This window comes from Eurosta solidaginis, chromosome 3 (genome assembly GCF_040869045.1).
Source record: "Eurosta solidaginis isolate ZX-2024a chromosome 3, ASM4086904v1, whole genome shotgun sequence".
Classification (NCBI taxonomy): domain Eukaryota; kingdom Metazoa; phylum Arthropoda; class Insecta; order Diptera; family Tephritidae; genus Eurosta; species Eurosta solidaginis.
In genome coordinates, this window is record NC_090321.1 from 259,236,188 (window position 1) to 259,258,834 (window position 22,647).

A 22,647-nucleotide genomic window follows, 5' to 3' on the forward strand; every position below is an offset into this window, starting at 1 on the left:
GATATCGGACTATAACCACGCTAACTTTTTCGATATCGAAAATTTCGAAAACCAGAAAAAGTGCCATAATTCATTACCAAAGGCGGATAAAGCCATGCAACTTGGTAGGTGAGTTGAACTTATAACAAAGAATACAAAACTAGTAAAATTTTGGACAATGGACCGCCCACTTTTAAAAGAAGGTAATTTAAAAGTTTTACAAGCTGTAATTTGGCAGTCGTTGAAGATATCATGATGAAATTTAGCAGGGACGTTACTCCTGTCACTATATGTATGCTGAAAAAAAATGAGCAAAATCGGATGACGAGCACGCCCACTTAAAAACATTTTTTTTTTTAAGTCTAATTTTAACAAAAAATTTAATATCCTTACAGTATATAAGTAAATTATATCAAAATTCGAACCCAGTAATGATATGATGCAATAAAATACAAAAATAAAAGAAAATTTCAAAATATCTTTACAGTATATAAGTAAATTATGTCAACATTCAACTCCAGTAATGATATGGTGCAACAAAATACAAAAATAAAAGAAATTTTCAAAATGGGCGTGGCTCAGCCCTTTTTCATTTAATTTGTCTAGGATACTTTTAATGATATATGTCGAACAAAACATTACCAATCCTTGTGAAATTTGGTAGAGGCTTAGATTCTAGGACGATAACTGTTTTCTGTGAAAAAGGGCGAAATAGGTTGAAGCCACGCCCAGTTTTTATACACAGTCGACCGCCTATCCTTCCCCTCGGCCGTTAACACGATAGCTTGTCATATTAATATACCAAATACGAGGAAAGGGATGAAACATGGTAATTGAATTGGTCTATTGACGCAAAATATAACTTTAGAAAAAAACTTTGTAAAATGGTTGTGACACCAACCATATTAAGTAGAAGAAAATGAAAAAGTGTTGCAGGGCGAAATCAAAAGCCCTTGGAAGGATAACTGTTCGAGGTATTACATATATAAATAAATTAACGGTACCCGACAGATGATGTTCTGGGTCACCTTGGTCCACCTTTATGGCAATATCTCGAAAAGGGGTCCACCTATAGAACTAAGGCCCACTCCCTTTTAAAATACTCACTAACACTTTTCGTTTGATACCCATATTGTACAAACGCATTCTAGAGTCACCCCTGGTCCACGTTATGGCGTCCGCCCATAGAACTAAGGCCCACTCCCTTTTAAAATACTCATTAACACCTTTCATTTGATATCCATATCATACAAACAAATTCTAGAGTTATCCCTGGTCCACCTTTATGGCGATATCTCGAAAAGGCATCCACCTATAGAACTTAGGCCCACTCCCTTCTAAAATACTTATTAACACCTTTCATTTGATACCCATATCGTACAAACAAATTCTAGGGTCACCCCTGGTCCACCTTTATGGCGATGTCTCGAAAAGGCGTCCACCTATAGAACTTAGGCCCACTCCCTTTTAAAATACTCATTAACACTTTCATTTGATACCCATATCGTACAAACAAATTCTAGAGGCAGCCCTGGTCCACCGTTATGGCGATATCCCTAAATGGCGTCCATCTATAGAACTATTGCCCCCTCCCTCTTAAAATACCCTTTAATACCTTCCATTTGATACACATGTCATACAAACACATTCCAGGGTTACCCTAGGTTAATTTAACTACGAGGTGATTTTCCCTTATTTTGTCTCCATAGCTCTCAACTGAGTATGTAATGTTCGGTTACACCCGAACTTAGCCTTCCTTACTTGTTAAAACTAAATTTAATACCGCTATGAAGAACAAGTTCACAACTCTGTTCGAATCGAGCGCTATCAGCAGGCATCTTTATTGAAATATATTTGTTCATATCGTCAGGATCAACCATACACTCTGACTTCATTTCCGATTTTACCCCAATGCTTCTTAGATTGTTCCAGATCACTTTAGAAGGATACTTGACGTTGAGTTTGCTTTGGAAGTAAGATTTCTTAGCTCTGCGCGTTAGTTAAGTAGCTCTGTTACGCATTAGTTTGAACATTGCCCAATTTTCCTCAGTTCTGTCTTTTTTCCAGGCAGAGTAACACCTGTGCCTTGCATTTATAGCTTTACGTACCCCCGTAGTGAACCATGGCTGCTTATTAGCACGCTTTTATTAGCTTGGCCTGTATGTTACAGAATCTTTGAGCTCAATTTTCACCGGTTTCTAGAAGTCTGATTAATTTGAAACTTTGCGTACGCATCAGGGACCGATGGCAATGCATTAGTGTGGTGGTGTGGTGACATAAGGTCAACGGCCATAAGGTCAATTGGCCTTATTACCACTTTGAATGACCATAAGTTTGATTGAAACTTTGCACACGTATCAAGGCTCGATGACAATGCAATAATGTGATGGTGGGGTGACATAAGGTTAACGGACATAAGGTTAACGGACATAAGGTCAATTGAACTTATGAACTCCCCAAATGAACATAGATTTGAAACCTTGGACATAATGCGAAAAACGCATTCCTTTATTAATGATAGAAGAGGATGCATGGCACATCTACGAAAGAGCATACTGGAGCCCTTTTTATCACGCTTTTATTAGCTTGGCCTGTATCTACATATCTATATATCTATGTATCCATGTATGTATGTAACGGAATCTGGAGTGGAGCCGAGAGCCCCGGTAATGCAGAGCTCCGAACTCCGTTGCACCTTCTGAAGCATTCTAAGGTAGGTACTTTTAGCTAGTGCAGGACACCAGACCAAGGCACCATAAAGAAGAATTGGGCGCACAATAGCTGTGTAAATCCAGTAGGTCACCTTAGGGGAGAATCCCCAGGAGGTACCAATTGCCCTCTTGCAGGTGAACAGCTCTGCTGTTGCCTTCTTGGATCACTCCACTATATGGTTACTCCATAATAGCTTCCTATCCAGAATGACTCCCAAATACTTGACTTGATCGCTAAACGCTAAGAACGTATCCCCAATTCTTGGCTGTGTAAGATTTGGTACTTTGTACCTCCTCGTGAAGAGGACAAGCTCGGTTTTATCCGGGTTGACTTCCAAACCTGTGGCGGGTTGTACTCCTCGATCAGCTCCAGGATGTCAGCTGGGTCCGTTGGCGTCACTGGAACCCTGGCTCTAGCCATTGGTCCTGAGGTGATATCACGCGCCTCCACTACCTTGAGGCGCGCGCCCGGATATACCACCCTATCAGCGTGACGGCGGCCTTATAGAGGTTTACCGACCTGGCGTCGTCACAGGCAATTAGCTTGACATTGCCCTGGAACCACCCTGCATCGGTGTAAGATGGCGGTGGACCAGGGTTGTCTTTCTTAACCTTAACGGCCACCGTAGCGAGCGCGGCCTCGATCCACTTCCAGTGTTGTTTCGGGATCCTGCCATCTTCGCTGCTCTCGTCTATAATGCCAATGATCTCCCGACCCTTGGCAATTTCGGCGAAAGACCGCGTCCAGCCTCACTGCGCCTTGGCCCTTTTCGGTGGCGTGGGGTTGGATTCATCCATGGACCGCTGGCGTTTCGAGGTTTCAGCACTCTCGACTAAAACTTTTAAAATTACTTGAACTAAAAAATTAAAAATAAATAATAGTTTAAAAAAAACTAAAAAACACGCTTTTATAGCAAACCGAACTAAAAAATAGAAAATAATTTTCAATTAAAAAGAGTTTATATAACAGTAGTAGAAGGTCAAACAATCATTTATAGTTAATCCCCTCAAAATAAAATTATAATAAAATTTAAGTTATTAACAGAATAATTAAATTCAAAGTAAAAAGCGTGGGGTGGTTGATATTGAATGTTACAATCATTCTATTGGCAACTATCTGAGAGGAAAGATATGAAATGTAGTCAAATGCACCCCACGCTTTTTACTCTGAATTAAATTATTATGTTAATAACTTAAATTTTATTATAATTTTATTTTGAGGTGATTAACAATAAATGATTGTTTGACCTTCTACTACTGTTATATAAACCCTTTTTAATTGAAAATTATTTTCTATTTTTTAGTTCGGTTTGCTATAAAAGCGTATTTTTTAAGTTTTTTTAAACTATTATTTATTTTTACTTATCTTTATTTTCTTTAAAGGGACGTAATTATAATAGAGGTAACTAACCAACATGAAGAAATAACCAACTTTTTCGTTTAAGTCAGCTAAAAACCAACAGTCATTCCATGGTAGGACGAACGCTTCAGTAGCTAGCTCCTTAACATTAATTTTGCTAAAATCACGAAAGTGTATGAAATCTGGTGGTATGTATACTTGAGAATCCAACTCTATATTGTAAATTAAAAATAACAGGTCATGGTCGCTCACACTGCATAAAGGGAGTTGCTCAAAATGCAGTGTGGACGACACATCTGATACACAAAACAAGTCAAGAAAACTAGGCTTACATTTGGGTCCAAAACGAGTAGGCAAATTATTTATCGCCTTCAATCATATACATTTATTTATACATTATACAAGAAAAAATATCGCTGTTTCGACAGCTGAGTGGAATATCACCATTTGGAAAACGCCATATCTCAATATAATTCGAAATTCGGCGTTCAGTGGAATTAGGGTGATATTCCACTCAACAGTCAGTTTATAACATCAGCTTTCAAATACAAATCTTGGATGTAATATATTGATAAACTTTTGGATGTGATACATCTGTAAATATATTCGCAATTCTTTCGTCATCACTACCACCCTTTACCACCGCACAAAGTTGTCCTCTGAAAAGGCCCGCTGCTCCAGAATCTCCATAACACGGATCACGTCCAGTACATCCAGCACACATGATGGTGTCTCCTAATAATTTCGGGTTCGCTATATGTCGATAAAGATGCTTGCAGTACCACGTGTCTATTATAGGCATTTCAACAGTTTTGAGATGATTACTAGGTGTATTACTATCTCTATCTATCGAACCCCATCCACTAATTTTCAGATCTAAGCCCTTTTGCATGGCATGCTGACAAAGAGATATTGATTGTACTCTATCAGTCTGATCAAATGGTTCATACACTTTCATCACAGCTATATCCATATATGATGTTTTACGATCATATTCATGAGGATAATGTATTTCCTTCACTTTGCGTTCTTGCCCTCTTCCTGTGTTTATTTCACTTATATCGGTTACACCAGCAAGAAGGGTGTACTTCCTCTGCTTTCGTTTTACTACGCAATGTGCAACTGTTACCACCGAGTTCATGTTGACTAAGGAACCCATGCAATCAAACTCGTTTTTATAAAATAATGCTACCGTATGTGGGGCTTGAGCTATATCTATATCTACGCCATTTACAACGCGAAATTGCGCATTCGTATACGTCAAATAGCAGATAAGCACGAGAGACTGGATCGCGAATTGAATGCGTAAATTCATTATAGTTTAAGACCGTTTGCATTACTTTTTAAGTATAAGTACTACGTGATAAGTTTTGTGGTCGCTGTTCTTACCTAATTGAGTCGTGTGAATAATAACTTTTTCTTATAAATTTCAGGAATACTTCTAAATTTTAGTTAAAGCTATACAAAGAAAATGAATTTGGTTTTTTAATTAAGTTAACAAACAGATTTTGCTCTATTTTTATACTCAGTTGAGCAGAGCTCACAGAGTATATTAACTTTGATTGGATAACGGTTGGTTGGACAGGTATAAAGGAATCGAGATATGATTTGCTTTTCTGTACTGTTGATGTAGTGTTAGAACGTCCTGCTGCTGGTGTTACTTTCTCGTACCGTGATTTCCGTTCTGTAGATACCAGTGCTTTGTTCTCTGATTGTAACGCCATTTATTGGAATCAATGTTGGAATTACGAGTCGGTAGACTCAAAGCTCGAGTTTCTTAATAATCAATTGACTTCCGTTTTTGATCAGCACGTGCCCCTACGTAATGCTAAAGTCATAAATAAATCTTGCCCATGGTTTAACAAGAGAGTTAGTGCTGCAATCCAAAAACGAAATAAGTTGCATGCAAATTGGAGAAGGCTAAAGACGAATGCATCATGGTGTGAGTATAAAGTTGCCCGCAGCACGGCGACAGTTGTTACTAAGCAAGCTGTCAACTAAAATTAAATCCGTCTCTCCCATCTAAGAAGCTGTGGAGCAATCTAAAAAGTCTGCACATCCATGGAAAGATTAATGTGCAATGTGAAATTGACCCTGATGTTATAAACGATTATTTCACTGAGAATGTAAGCCCCGTCAGTATTAGTGTCGACACAGAGTTGCCCTCACAACTTTTAATCCAAAACCCCTTTGAATTCATCTGCATCAGCGAAAATGAAGTGTACAAAGCTGTCATGGCGATCAAGTCTTACGCAGTTGAAAATGATGGTATATACTTGAAATTTGTTAAAATTTTACTTCCGTATATAGTAGGTGCTCTCACTCACATTATTAACCATATCTTCACAAGTGGCTGTTTTCCGGATGCTTGGAAAGGCAATTATTTTTCCGACTCCCAAAAAACCTCTTGCGTCCAACACGAGTGACTATAGACCAATTAGTATCCTACCAAAGTGTGTGAAAATTTGATAGCTGACCAAATTGCAGTACATATTCAAAGGAATAATTTGCTTTCTCCATTGCAGTCTGGGTTTAGGCCTGGGCACAGTTGTGCTACTGCTATGCTTAAAATTGTAGTTGACATAAGAACGCCTTTTGATAAAGGACATATAACTATACTTTGCCTCTTAGATTTCTCTAAAGCATTTGACTCAGTCAACCATTCTCTGTTATGCTGGAAGCTTAGGCATTTTTTCGGGTTCTCTGATAGCTCTTCGAAACTGTTGTTAAGTTATCTAACGGGAAGAGTTCAACGTGTTATATGTGATAATGCCTCGTCTCAGTTAAGAGCTATCAAAGCAGGTGTCCCGCAAGGCTCAATCCTTGACACGCTCTTGTTTAGTATGTTTATTAACGACGTATTTTCAGTTTGTAAATGTGTTAGGGCGCATGCGTATACTGATGACATTCAGTTATATCTTTAAAATCGTATCGGTCTTGTAGAAGATTTATGTTATAAAGTAAATAACGATCCGTCTGCTATGTATGTTTTGGCATAAGTCGTTATGCTCACATATACCGTGGCACGACAACATTTTGGGTTGTAGTATTATGCAATATTTGGCCGCCAGGAACTGTATTTTCGTGTTTAAGTTGCTGGAATGGAAAACCCCTAAACATCTGTATGACAAGATTCAATTAACCAGATCTCAGACATTAAACAGCTTAATAAGCTCCAAACATAGTACACTAACATCTAGCCGGCTGTTTTTCATTAGTGCAATTAAAATGTGGAACAGGATTCAAGAAAATTTAAAATCACTACTAAATAGAAGCAACTTTAGAAAGCTAATATACAAATATTTTAGTGACCTCGATATGACGCTGGCTTCGTAACTACAAATAAGCTGCTAATATCTTAATCTCTATTTTCTGTCCTTCTATTTTCTAAATTTCACTTACTATCTATATCACTTACTGCCTTAAAATGTTAAGTGCCATTGCATTAGTATTAAGCTTGAATCATATATTTTATTTTATCTTTTAAGTAATGTTTTTTAAATATAAATACTAAATAATAGAAGTTATCCCATTGCTGCTGTTGGCGGCCACCGTGGTGTGATGGTAGCGTGCTCCGCCTATTACACCGTATGCCCTGGATTCAACTCCCGGGCAAAGCAACATCAAAAATTTTAGAAATAAGATTTTTCAATTAGAAGAAAATTTTTCTAAGCGGGGTCGCCCCTCGGCAGTGTCTGGCAAGCGCTCCGATTGTACTTATGCCATGAAAAGCTCTCAGTGAAAACTCATCTGCCTTGCAGGTGCCGTTCGGAGTCGGCATAAAACATGTAGGTCCCGTCCGGCCAATTTGTAGGGAAAAATCAAGAGGAGCACGACGCAAATTGGAAGAGAAGCTCGGCCTTAGATCTCTTCGGAGGTTATCGCGCCTTACATTTATTTTTTTTTTTTTTTATCCCATTGCTGATGTACATATAAAAGACTGACTAGTCTTAGTTGTACAATGAAGTTAATTAAATAAATGTTATGTAAATGTTATGTAAAATGTTATAGACATAGACTTCCATATATCAAAATCATCAGTATCGAAAAAAAATTTGAATGAGCCATGTCCGTCCGTCCGTTCGTCCGTTAAAACGATAGCTTGAGTAAATTTTGAGGTATCTTGATGAAATTTGGTATGTAGGTTCCTGGGCATTCATCTCAGATCGCTAATTAAAATGAACGATATCGGACTATAACCGCGCCCACTTTTTTGATATCGAAAATTTCGAAAAACCGAAAGTGCTATAATTCACTACCAAAGGCGGATAAAGCGATGAGACTCGATAGATGCGTTGAACTTATGACGCAGAATAGAAAATTAGTAAAATTTTGGACAATGGGCGTGGCACCGCCCACTTTTAAAAGAAGGTAATTTAAAAGTTTTGCAAGCTGTAATTTGGCAGTCGTTGAAGATATCATGATGAAATTTAGCAGGAACGTTACTGTTTTCTGTGAAAAAGGGCGAAATCGGTTTAAGCCACGCCCAGTTTTTATACACAATCGACCGTCTGTCCTTCCGCTCGGCCGTTAACACGATAACTGGAAATGATGTTCTGGGTCACCTTGGTCCACATTTTGGTCGATATCTCGAAAACGGCTTCACAAATACAACTAAGGGCCACTCCCTTTTAAAACCTTCATTAATACCTTTAATTTGATACCCATATCGTACAAACAAATTCTAGAGTCAGCCCTGGTCCACCTTTATGACGACATCCCTAAATGGCGTCCACCCATAGAACTATGGCCTACTCCCTCTTAAAATACTCTTTAATACCTTCCATTTGATAGACGTGTCATACAAACACATTCCAGGGTTAATCTAGGTTCATTTTCCTACATGGTGATTTTCCCTTATTTTGTATCCATAGCTCTCAGCTGAGTATGTTATGTTTGGTTACACCCGAACTTAGCCTTCCTTACTTGTTTTTATAAAAAATTCAAGGAGCTCATGCCCCCCCCCCCCCCCCCCCCCCAGCGAAATGAAATGAGCTCAGCTTTAACAAAACCCTTGCCTTACTGTTTCAAAAGAAAATTTCCTAGTAATTGTTTGTTTATTTTGTTATATTCACAGAGTAGAATTGTGTTATTAATTTGAAATGTATACAATTATTGTATTTTTTAAACGGTTTTATTTAGCTTGACTTGACAGGCTGGCTGGGTGGCTGGCTGGCCGGCACGAATTTTGTAATTGAAATTTAAGTAACTTCCCCATAAAATTCAAGATAGATTGCAGCCAAAGGTGAGACCTAAATACTACAGAATTTTCACGAGAACAAAATCATATGTTTAATATATATTTTTTATTTTTTATTTATAACGCTTCATTAATGCTACCAACCATTTGTTTATATCTCACAATAAAAGCTGTTGGCTTTGGTGGTACCACCTTGGAGAAGATTTTTTTTTAACTCCACCGCAACTCGATGTCCAATATCCTACATACATAAACTGCAGAAATGGGCTGGATATTCTTTTGAGAATTATACATTTCTAAAAATCTCCCAAAGGTTAGAGAATAATTTGAGAAATATGTTAGAGATCAACTCGAGAACTATAAATTTTAACAAAATTTCTTAATAATTAGATAAGGTTTGGAAATGGATATTAACTTGGGAATTGTCAGGTTTAAAGAAAATTAGAGAATGATGTTGTATACCAACTACAGAACATATATATTTCTCAAAGCCTGGAGAAATATTTTTTTCATGCTTGTTGGGTTAACAAAAGTCCTGCTTTTGCCGTATCTATAATTTATCTATATAATAAAAAACCAATGTGGCCGTACAAAAAAGCCTACCCCAAGGGCGGCCTTAAGCCGTGTGTTGAAAAACTGCTTTGTCGTTCAAGTGGAGTTTACATTTGACTAGAGTTTTAGCAAACTTAGCTTAAACTTAGCTTAACCAACTACTAAAGCAACTAGGGAAGCGAAACGCCTATGCAGGAAGAAAAAAGCAAACGCAAAAAGGCGTGAGTACAGGGAGCTTGCGCTACTACCCACCAGGAATAACGCCCGAAAATTTTACCAAAAAAACCGGTGACAGACGAAGATTTTAAGTCCGGGGCAAAATCCTGTTGGAACGAAAAAGGCGATCTTGTAACCGATGACCAGAAAGTACTTAAATAATGGAGGGAACACTTCTCTGCTGCACTGCAGACAGCAATGTACCGCTCAGGGATGATGAGCCCGATGCCGCAATCGATAATGATGGAATTAATGTGCCCCACCCGATTATGAGGAAGACAGAATAGCAAGACCCAGATTTAAAAAAAACAAGGCTGCGCGCGCTGATGGATTACCTGCGGAGCTAATCAAATACGGCGGTGCATGCATCAGCTTCTCTGCAAAATATGGTTGCACAGGTGCACGTCCGACGATTGGAATCTAACTTTTCCCAGTCCGCAAGAAAAAGGATCGTGTAAACTGCCCAAACTATTGCGGAATCAGCCACTTAATATCGAATATATAGTCCTGTCATGCGTAATGTGGTTCAGACCTGGTAAATCTACCATCGACATGATTTTCACCGTCGACTTTAAAGCCACCTTCGTCAGCCCGAAAAGGAGCTGCCTGTATGCTGCTTTGCCTGAATTTGGTTTTCCCGCAAAACTTATGCGGCTGTGCTAAATGACGTTGAGCAAGACCATCAGCTCAGACAGAATTGGAAAGGTCTCTTTGCGAGCCATTGGAAACTAGACGAGGTTTCAGACAGGGTGACCCTCTATCGTGCGATTTCTTTGAAGCTGGAAAGCTTAACCGCTCTGGAACAATATGCTATAAAAGCGTGTAATTATTGACGTATGCTGATGGCATTGATATCATCGCCCTGAATACTCGCGCCGTAAATTATGTTGGAGAAAGAAACGGAAAAGATGGGTTTGATGGTAAATGAGGACAAAACGAAGTATCTGCTGTCATCGAGCGAAGAGTCAGCGCATTTGCGCATTGGCAACCACGCTACTGTTGCCAGCCATAGTTTCAAAATTGTAAAAGACTTCGTTTATTTAACACAAACCATAACATCAGCTCTGAAACTCAACCGAATATTCACTCTTGCCAATAAATGCTACTTTGGACTAGGCAACCAATTGAAAAGTAAAGTACTTTCTCATGCTCTACAAGTAATTTATCGTACCCGTTCTGCTATATGGTGCGCAAGCGTGGACATCAGATGAAACGGCTCTGGGAGTGTTTGAGAGAAATGTTCTTCGAAAGGTTTACGGACCTCTACGCGTTGGCATTGGTGAGTACAGAAGAAGATTTAGAGATGAGTTGTACGATATTTACGCAGACACCAACATAGTCCAGCGAATTAAAACGATGAGGCTACGCTGGCTAGGTCATCTTATGCGAATGAGAGATGACGCTCCGGCTAAGAAAGTATTTTTAAGTATGGAAGCAAAGGAAGAGGGCGGCCCCCACTCCGCTGGAAGGACCACGTGGAAAACAATTTAAACTACCTTGGTGTGACCAATTGGCGCCAGTTTTCAGAGCGAAGAAGCGACTGGCCCGCCGCGTTCGACTGCCATAACCATTTAAATGGTTAAGCGCCAATTAAGTAAGTAAACAACTACTGAAAAACTGGCCCTAAGTCGGAAGTTCTTTTATATTTACAAAAGCAAATATCTTGCGCAATTGTGGCGAAGTTCCCTTTTGCAACAACACTCATTTACATGAGAAATTTCGTTGTGACGTGGCTATTATGCATAGCGCGTATTATTTTCATCGAGTTTCGGTTGCGTGACCACTGCCTGCCACGACAAATGCATCGTGCTTGGATATTACGTTGCACATACTCGAGCATGCACATAAAAACATAACACAAACTAACATATTCTGTGTACAGACTTGACTTAACGCCAAACGACTTTTCTTTTATATGACGTAAACGTGCTACATGCAACGGCTGCTTGCCACAATCGCATAAGCGCGCCGCAGACCAGCATTGATTTGTCGATAGATACTTACATAAATAAAAACATACAACATGACTACCTGCTTATTCGTCAGTAAACACATGCTGTGGCATTTTCTTTTTGTATGATGAGCTCTGAGGAAAATATCGCACACGCACTCAAATTAAGGGGCAAGGGAAGGAGTTTTTGGAATCAAACAAAACCAAATTACTCCGAAAATACGCAACAACAAATTTAAAGAAGAAATGAAAAAACTTAAAGAAACTCTACGCTTGAAGTTCGTTGAACTTTTCTATGGATTTCGTTTTATTTCTGTTTGAAATTAACACACATCGACACAGTGAAAATGCAGCACGTTGTTGCAACAATGATTATGATGTGGCAGCTGCGCTACGGTCGTTCAAACAAATGCGGGAAAATATGCTATAAATGTGAGTACGAATGAAGTAAGTCAATTTTCAACTGTACAGATAGTAAATAGCCATATTACATCTGCTGACCATTTAAATACCTGAGATGGTGGAGTCGTGCAATCATTTAATTCATAAATTAAGTTATTGTGATTGTGACTTTAAATTTAAATTTTAGCTTTGGAGGTGATAAATGCCCACAGTTGGTCCTAGGCGTTAGTTTTTCGGAAGTTGAAGGTGTGAATTAATACACTTTGCGGCACCAAGAGTAGTTAGGGAGTATTCACCAATTCGGGGCCTGTATTACGTCTTACGATCCGTGCTCGAAACTAGTTTTTAAATCAAAATAGCTTTGAAATCGTGGATCGGATTAATAATATATGAATCTGAACCAGCGACAAACAGTACTACCTTGTTAGATTCTCCACTTATTATAATTTTTAGAACTAGCTTGACAGTTGCATAGTTATTGTTTCAGTGAAAATGGTTTTAAGTCACTCATCGTAAAACGTATTACCCAGTTTCCTGTGAGCAATTTTCGTTCTTTTCCAGAATGCTTTAGCTTTTGGTTTTCATCGTTGGGTCTCTTTTTATGCCCTCATGAATGATGAGAATTCAAACCATTTGGTATCTCGGAACCCAAATATTTTTATACAACAGAAAAACAGCAATGGCAAGTTTTATAAAATTTCTTCAATTAAATTATTATTTTTCCTATTATTTTCGACATTAAAAAAAAAAAACTTTTGTAACTGAAACTATGCAAACCAACTTCAAAAACATTTTCGAAAGAAATTCGAAATTGGGAGAAAGTTGTACGAAAATTTTGATCTTTTTATTTAGAGTTCCTTGAATTTATTTGAGTATACGGATTTGTAGCTCAATCAATCTTAGTCTAACGAAGTACAAGTTTGAACTTTGACTGAACTGGTTGGTCCATGAGGACCTCACAACTGAAAAAAATGCGTGGTGCTACCAGAAGTTATTTTAACGAACAAACTGAAAAACCCTATCAAAAACCAGGCCCTATGACATAAAATAACTCCGTCTTCTTGGCAAATACTATGCGATTTGCTGCCGCTGTATCTGACAGCCTGGTAAGCAAAAAACGTGCTCGACCGTTTCCGCCTCCAACTCGGACTTCCTAGATCTACTATCACTGAGTTCAGTCAGAATACCCGTCATGAGATTACAGTCCTCTCCTTTTAATGATAGAAGCAACTTTGTTAGTGTTAGGTTGTAAGACTTGCACATCTTGGAAACTTCACAGCCCTGCGCTTGGACCCACATACGTAAATTGGCATTGAGTACTGACGAATTTTTTTCCGAAGAGAAAAGTAATTTTTGTTCACACGGTGCATGGAAGAAAATCTGCAAACAAATTGGAAAACGTCTATGTGAATTCAAGATACCTTTAACTTGTACTTTGTTAGACTAAAATTGATTGGGCTACAAAACTGCATGCTAAAAACAAAAAATTCGAAACTTTCGTATATTTTTTTCGAAAACTTTTCATGATATTGGTAAGCATAGCTTTATTTACAAATTCTTTTTTTCTTAAAATATCAAAAGTAAAATTAGAACAATTTGATTTTATAAATATTTTGAAGATTGCCACTGCTATTTTAATGTTCGCTGCTGTACGTGCAAGAAAGTGAATATCCAAAAGCGGACAAGGTAATAATAAAAAGTATATAGTAGTATGTGTAGACATATATTTATTTACACAATTTGTCGGTTTTAAGTATAAAACTTAAGCTAAGATATTAGATTGGAGTACTGCTATGTTAACCGAATCAGTCCTAAAATAATCCCGAAAACTATCTCGAAAAAATTCAACAATGGCTGCGAAGCCAGCAGTGGCGTATTGAGGTTTTCTTGCGCCCGGGAAAAATATTTTTGCCAGTCTCAAAATGATCTCGAAATAATTCTGGAAACTCTCTCGAAACTGTCCAGAGTCTAACCTGAAATCATAACGAAATTAGTTTCGAAATGATCCTAGAACTGCATCAAAGAGTCTTAAAATGATCCCGAAAATATTCCGAAATGATCAAAGTACAATCTGGAAATTTCTCGAAAGAGTCATATAAATAACCCAAAAAAATTCCGAACAGAGTTCGAGTCAATTTCAAATTAATACCGAAATAGTCTTGAGCTAATTCCAATAATATCTCGAAATAACCCAGTAGTTATACCGAAATAGTCCGGAAATGAGAGAAGAAATGTCTGTTATATCAACTGCCTTCATGATTATTCTAATGTTGGCGTATGTGTTTTTATACTCAGTTGAGCAGAGTTCACAGAGTATATTAACTTTGATTGCATAACGGTTAGTTGTACAGGTATAAAGGAATCGAGATAGATATAGACTTCCATATATCAAAATCATCAGTATCGAAAAAAAATTCGATTGAGCCATGTCCGTCCGTCCGTCCGTCCGTCTGTCCGTTAACACGATAACTTGAGTAAATTGTGAGGTATCTTGATGAAATTTGGTGTGTAGGTTTCTGGGCACTCATCTCAGATCGCTATTTAAAATGAACGATATCGGACAATAACCACGCCCACTTTTTCGATATCGAAAATTTCGAAAAATCGAAAAAGTGCGATAATTCATTACTAAATACGCATTAAGCGATGAAACTTGGTAGGTGAGTTGAGATTATACCGCAGAATAGAAAACTGGTAAAATTTTGGACAATGGGCGTGGCACCGCCCACTTTTAAATGAAGGTAATTTAGAAGTTTTGCAAGCTGTTATTTGGCAGTCGTTGAAGATATCATGATGAAATTTGGCAGGAACGTTACTCTTACTACTTTATGTCTGCTTAATAAAAACTAGCAAAATAGGAGAACGACCACGCCCACTTTTAAAAAAAATTTTTTTTTAAATTCAAATTTTAAAAGAAAAGTTAATATCTTTACAGCATATAAGTAAACTATGCCAACATTCAACTCCAGTAATGATATGGTGCAACAAAATACAAAATAAAAGAAAATTTCAAAATGGGCGTGGCTCCGCCCTTTTTCATTCAATTTGTCTAGGATACTTTTAACGCCATAAGTCGAACAAACACTAACCAATCCTTGTGAAATTTGGTAGAGGCTTAGCACCTTAGACGATAACTGTTTTATGTGAAAAGGGCCGAAATCGGTTGAAGCCACGCCCAGTTTTTATACACAGTCGACCGTCTGTCCTTCTGCTCGGCCGTTAACACGATAACTTGAGCAAAAATCGATATATCGTTATTAAACTCAGTTCACGTACTTATCTGAACTCACTTTGTGTTGGTGTAAAAAATGGCCGAAATCCGACTATGACCACGCCCACTTTTTCGATATCGAAAATTACGAAAAATGAAAAAAATGCCATAATTATATACCAAATACGAAAAAAGGAATGAAACATGGTAATTGTATTGGTCTATTGACGCAAAATATAACTTTAGAAAAAAACTTGGTAAAATGGGTGTGACACCTACCATATTAAGTAGAAGAAAATGAAAAAGTTTTGCAGGGCGAAATCAAAAGCCCTTGGAATCTTGGAAGGAATACTGTTCTTGGTATTACATATATAAATAAATTAGCGGTACCCGACAGATTATGTTCTGGATCACCCTGGTCCACATTTTGGTCGATATCTCGAAAACGCTTTCACATATACAACTAAGGGCCACTCCCTTTTAAAACCCTCATTAATACCTTTAATTTGATACCCACACCGTACAAACATATTCTAGAGTCACCCCTGCTCCACGTTTATGGCGATATCTCGAAAAGGCGCCCACATATAGAACTAAGGCCCACGCCCATTTAAAATACTCATTAACACCTTTCATTTGATACCCATATCGTACAAAAAAATTCTAGAGTCACCCCTGGTCCACCTTTATGGCGATATCTCGAAAGGGCATCCACCAGTAGAACTAAGGCCCACTCCCTTTTAAAATACTCATTAACAACTTTCATTTCATACCCATCTCGTACAAACAAATTCTAGAGTCACCCCTGGTCTACCTATAGAACTAAGACCCATGCCCTTTTAAAATACTCATTAACCCCTTTCATTTGATACCCATATTGTACAAACAAATTCTAGAGTAACCCCTGGTCCACCTTTATGGCGATATCTCGAAAAGGCGTCCACCTATAGAACTAAGGCCCATACCCTTTTAAAATACTCATTAAAACCTTTCATTTGATACCCATATCGTACAAACAAATTCTAGAGTCACCCCTGGTCCACTTTTATGGCGATATCTCGAAAAGGCATCCACCTATAGAACTAAGGCCCACGCCCTTTTAAAATACTCATTAACACCTTTCATTTGATACCCATATAGTACAAACAAATTCTAGAGTCACCCCTGGTCCACCTTTATGGCGATATCTCGAAAAGGCGTCCACCTATAGAACTAAGGCCCACGCCCTTTTAAAATACTCATTAACACCTTTCATTCGATACCTATATTATACAAACGCATTCTAGAGTCGCCCCTGGTCCACTTTTATAACGATATTCCGAAAAGGCGTCCACCTATAGAACTAAGGCCCACTCCCTTTTAAAACACGTATTATCACCTTTCGTTTGATACCCATATTGTACAAACGCATTCTAGAGTCAACCCTGGTCCACTTTTATAACGATATTCCGAAAAGGCGTCCACCTATAGAACTAAGGCCCAATCCCCTTCAAAATACTCATTAACACCTTTCATTTGATACCCATATAGTACAAACAAATTCTAGAGTCACCCCTGGTCCACCTTTATGGCGATATTTCGAAAAGGCGTCCACCTATAGAACTAAGGACCACGCCCTTTTAAAATACTCATTAACACCTTTCATTTGATACCCATATCGTACAAACAAATTCTAGAGTCAGGCCTGGTCCACCTTTATGGCGATATCCCTAAATGGCGTCCATCTATAGAACTATGGTCCACTTCCTCTTAAAATACTCTTTAATACCTTCCATTTGATACACATGTCATACAAACACATTCCAGGGTTACCCTAGGTTCTTTTTACAACATGGTGATTTTCCCTTACTTTGTCTCCCCAGCTCTCAACTGAGTATGTAATGTTCGGTTACACCCGAACTTAGCCTTCCTTACTTGTTTTTTTGTGGAACCTGGTCAACAGACCTGTTTATACAGCCTGCGGCAAATGCAGTCATGCTCTTCCCATTGGAAGGTACATAGTGGTGCATGCTGGATTTGGAAAAACGTGATCTCATTCCTGGTCCAACCTCACCATAGGAATAATTTTAATATCATTACAAGAGCAGCATAGCGTCTTATCCTTTGGAAAACTGTTAAAATTGTCGACAGCAGCTCTTGGTTTATATGTAGTTACTTAGTAGCTTGTCACATTTTCATATTTATGTGATCACAGCCCCACGCCAGTGCATATACATCTCTTCGTATTGTGACGTTGTCTAATTTGCTAAGATTACTTTGTACATTCATTTGTGAGTAAGTATTTTCATATTAAAGTCCAGCTGGCTGACTGAATGATTGCCGCAATGCAGATATGCAAATATTCACGCTTAGTAATGGATAACTCTGTTCCGTTGGAGGGATTTTGCTTTCAAGTACTACATATTTGTACTTTTTTAAATCGGTATATGAAATAAACTTAATAGAAGTTAATACGAGTAAGAGGTAATATCAATTGCCTCAGATTAGTAAAGTTGCCTTATGATGCTCATACATTCTTAACAGAATCAGCTGATTCACCCTGATTTTGTGCTCATGATGGAAAGGAGCCTTGTATATAACTTGGTTGCTCATTGGAGAAACCTTGCTAGCATCATTTCACTCCCCTGTCGAGATATATGGGTAGAGGTTAAGCAGATGCATTGGGGGAGGCAAACGGGAATGGGAGACAGCCAATTATCGGTCATACGGCTTGAAAAAAGTATGTGTTGAGGATGTTACAAAGCTTCAGTTCCAATGCCGGGATTTCCGAAGCATTTAGCCTTCGGACTAATATTTCGGTTCAATTGGGATTTGTAAATATGTATATAAGCAACTGGACTTTAAAATCTTTAATTGCTTTAGCTAGAGTAGTTATGTTCTTGTTGTTGTAGCGATAAAGACAATCCCCCGATGTTGATGGTCCTTTGCCGGATGCAGGTCCGGTACTTTCCGGCAACAAGAAGCATTAATGTACTAGCCCGACCATCTCGACAACAATTTAGTAACATGAAACCTTCTAGGCCATACCGCTCTCACACCCCCCTAAATCCATGAGGAAATCGGGGTCGCCAGAGCCTCAACTGATAATGAAACAGGATTCGCCACGGGTGGGTGAGTTTGACAATTGAATTGGAGCAGCTATAAACTGCGCTGGGAACCTCTTAAAAAGGTTGCGCCACACAACCCCTTGAATCAATTTGGTATTTTAGTCGCCTCTTACCACAGGCATACTCTAAGCCCCCTAACTCGTGTTATCTGGGGTAGTTATCTTTGTTGCTAGTGCAAGGGCTAAGCCGAACTACAAAGCACTCTAGTATGTGTTTGAGTGGTGTAGGTGCTTGCGCCTGTGTTGTTACGCTAGATAAGAAGTTGGCGGGAACTCGGTGACGGAAAAATTTCAATCTCCTAATTTGGCAGTATTTGAATGAAGCCTTCCCGATACCAAACCGTTTCTGGTAAGAGCAATGGCCTATAAACAGAACTAGCGGACGATCCTCTTTATCCATTTTCATTATTAGACCCCTAAGTTGGACTTTTCGAACAAGATGGATCACTCTCAAAGAAATGGATTGAAGAAGCTTGCGAAGCAGAGAAAGAAAGAAGAAATCTATCCAGAGTGTCATGTAGCATTAAAAATAGTGCCGCGCTTGGTAGCCGCGCTCGATCCAATCGACCGGTAGCTACTGTTGTTGGAGTTGTAACGATAAAGACACTCCTCAAAGATTTTGGGAATAGACTTTCTGATATATTTTCGCCGGACACATGTAGATCCGGAACGTTCCGTTAGCCAACTAGCACCATTGACGTACAAGCCAACCCATCTCGGGAACGATTTTATACGACACCCTCAACCTTCCAGTTCTTATCTCCCTCCATCCTCCGGTTTTGTGAGGAGTTTGGGCCTGACAAAGGCGCGCAAACTTAATATACGTATGATACGCTCATATTTGTAATAGGATTCGCTTCGTGTGGCCGAAATTGACAACTGGGTTGGAGAAGCTTTGAAGTTATAAAGATTTGTGTTGCGCTTGCCACACATTCTCCGAGTATTCAGTAGTATTCGAGTGTGGCTTGCAGTTGAAGTAGTTTGAAGACAGCTCCTTGGAGGAACTTTGATGCATGAAACTTTTAGCACCGCAGCGAGAGGCGGAAGGGGAGCGCAAAGAGCCCAGCCCCGAACTGTGAGACATACGCGTTGTAAAGCTGCATGATAAATCAATGAGGACCAGCTATGTTGAGGATCCATTTACTTCGTAATATGAAAATCAAAACGACGAGGGAGATTTAGATATTATACGGAAAAAAAGGGGAAGGGAGTAGTCAAAGGAAAGATAAGTCGCTTATTTATTTCAGCAATATATTTGGTCTGATGTTTTCTCCAAGGGGTGGAGATATGTAGAGTGTGATGATAAGAATGATGCGGACGTACCGAATGAATCAACTTTATCCTTCAATTCAGTGCCATAAAAATAATATTGCGGCCGTATAGTTTCAAGAGCAAGCTATTCCAAATCTCGAAAGGAATAGTGCAAATTGTCGGTTTTAAGTTGATGGACATTGCGCTGATCCCAACGTTACCAAATGCCTTGGTATTTAGTTACCCCAAGTGTGACGAAGTTGTTATTGTTGTAGCCATAAAAACACGCCCAAAAAAGTACGATCAATAAGTCAAGGGGAGTGTTGCGGAAGCTAACAGTTCTTTCCGGGATATGAATCCGACACGCTTTATTACTGGCACCTTCTGGTACTTGCCCGTCAGCTTCTGGAACGATATGTTTGATCTTTCAAATCTTCGGTTCTATGGGGTTTACTTATCTCTCTCGACAGGTATGCCTATAGTGGGAGAAGTCTACACACCTTAGTTCACTGGCGCGAAGTCGATCCCGAATTCACCAACACGAAATTAGAAGATACTTCGCGTATTTCATTCCCGGGAGGAGGTTCGTAGTGCTGAACCCCAAATAAAGCAGAACGCTAAGGATATATTGTACACAGACGATTGGAAAATTATTCTGTGGAATGTGAAGTAATGATCTGCTTGTTTGGAGAGATGTCTTAAGGAAAACAGGGGAGTTAAGCAGAAAAAGTTCCCGATATACTGAAATCAGCGGAGCAAGAAGAACCCGTTTCATTAGCTTCGTGGCTATTGTAACTACATATTTTACCGATAAAGCAATTTTTTATCAGATTTCGATTCTTATTCCGGTGAACACACTTTCGTAACATCCCTAGTATATGTGTATGCATTTAAATATTCTCATTACGCGTAGAAATACGCCTACAATTTGAGAAAAATTCGAGCAGAATAGCTTAATAGACTGAGCAATGCCTCACATATTTAGATAACGAAAAAAAACAACACACAAAACAGCAGATTTTAAATAAATGCATTTATCTTCTTCAGAGCACAAATCTGATTTATATCGCACAAGAATTGATGACAAGGCCATGGCGGACTTTCGCAGCGAGCACCAATATTATAAAGGCACATATCTAATGCGATGTTGCCCTCTTTTATTGCGACTAGTCTTAATTAAAATGAAGAAAAACAGTGTGTAAATATTTAACGAAACCCTCACACAAGCGCCTACAAAATGTAACTAATAATTAGCGAGATGATACATCGATGTCCATGAAAATTGATTACATTGCACACCTCAATGCCGGAGAAGTGGAACAGCAAAGCCAAGACAACGAAAACACATAAAAAATGTACACGTCGCCTAAGGTGTTCTATGAATGTTGTATGATTCAGCAACCTTTGACACGTTGTAATACACCCACGCAACATTCATACAGAAAACACATACACACTGAAATTTTCACACTAATTAATCTGTAGTTTTTTATTTTTATTTTTATTTTTATGTAAATCATAGTGTCTGATGAACAATATGTATCTCTTGCTGTGCGTGATGTCATGATGTGATGTCACTTTGTCTATAAATAAATTACAGAAGAAGCGATAGCCTTGTGATTCTCACGATGCATGCAAGCATCATTTATGTGTAGTTTGATGTTCATGCTGAACGTTTATGTTGTGTTAAAGGCATATATTAGTACTACTCGTAGAAATATATATATACATACATATGCATGCAGTACATAAAGATTTTGATGATACATTTGATGACATTTTAGGATCACAGTTTTAATGCCCTAATAGAAGGAAAGATATTTAAATTAATGTGAATATTAATTGGCATAATTTTGTTGGTAAATATTCGAAATTTTATCGTCGCAAAGGAAAAGAGATTATTTGTTTACAGAAAAATTTGAATTTGTTGTTCTGAAAATATATATCTAGGTATATGGACTACTAGACAAAACACTTTAAGAAACAATAAAAATTATCCTCATTGATATACAGCGATTGTGATGATGAGCTGGATAACCCAATCCCTGGCAATGCGACTAACGTTCCCCCATTCGAAGTTAAACAACAACAGAGTTACCAGAAATAAATAAATACATGCTTCTTGAGAAGATCTTCATGGGCTTCTTATATGTAACACACAATACCGACAAGTTAATGTTGTTTATCGGCTTATTATCGTCAAATTATCGGTTTGTTATCGCCGAATCACCGGCTTGCTATCGACTGGATTGAGATGTGTCATCGATTAGCAAATCTATAGGTTCTTGGGTACACGTCGATAACTTTTTGCTAACAAATTGATAGTCTCCGATTTAATTACAAGGCGATTTGCAATCGCAATATAGAAAACTTTAAGATAACAAAATCGGAACACTCCGTTAACAAATCGATACATTTTTATAACAAATCGATAACTTTAAAATATATATTGAAAAAAAAAAATAAAAATAAATACACGATTAAAAATGTCGGGTTTAACCAATTTTTCAAATTATTTCGAATTAAATTGGAAACCTCCCAATTGTGAACTACGTTTTTCAATTTTATTCGGTTTAAATTTTATACCTTAATGAGCAAAAAGTCTAAGAACTGAAAACTGTTTTAAAAGAAAAACTTAAAAATCTTAAAATAGAAACTTGTAAACACGTCTTGTTTTAAAATAAACCCAAAAATTTTAAAGTTATTCT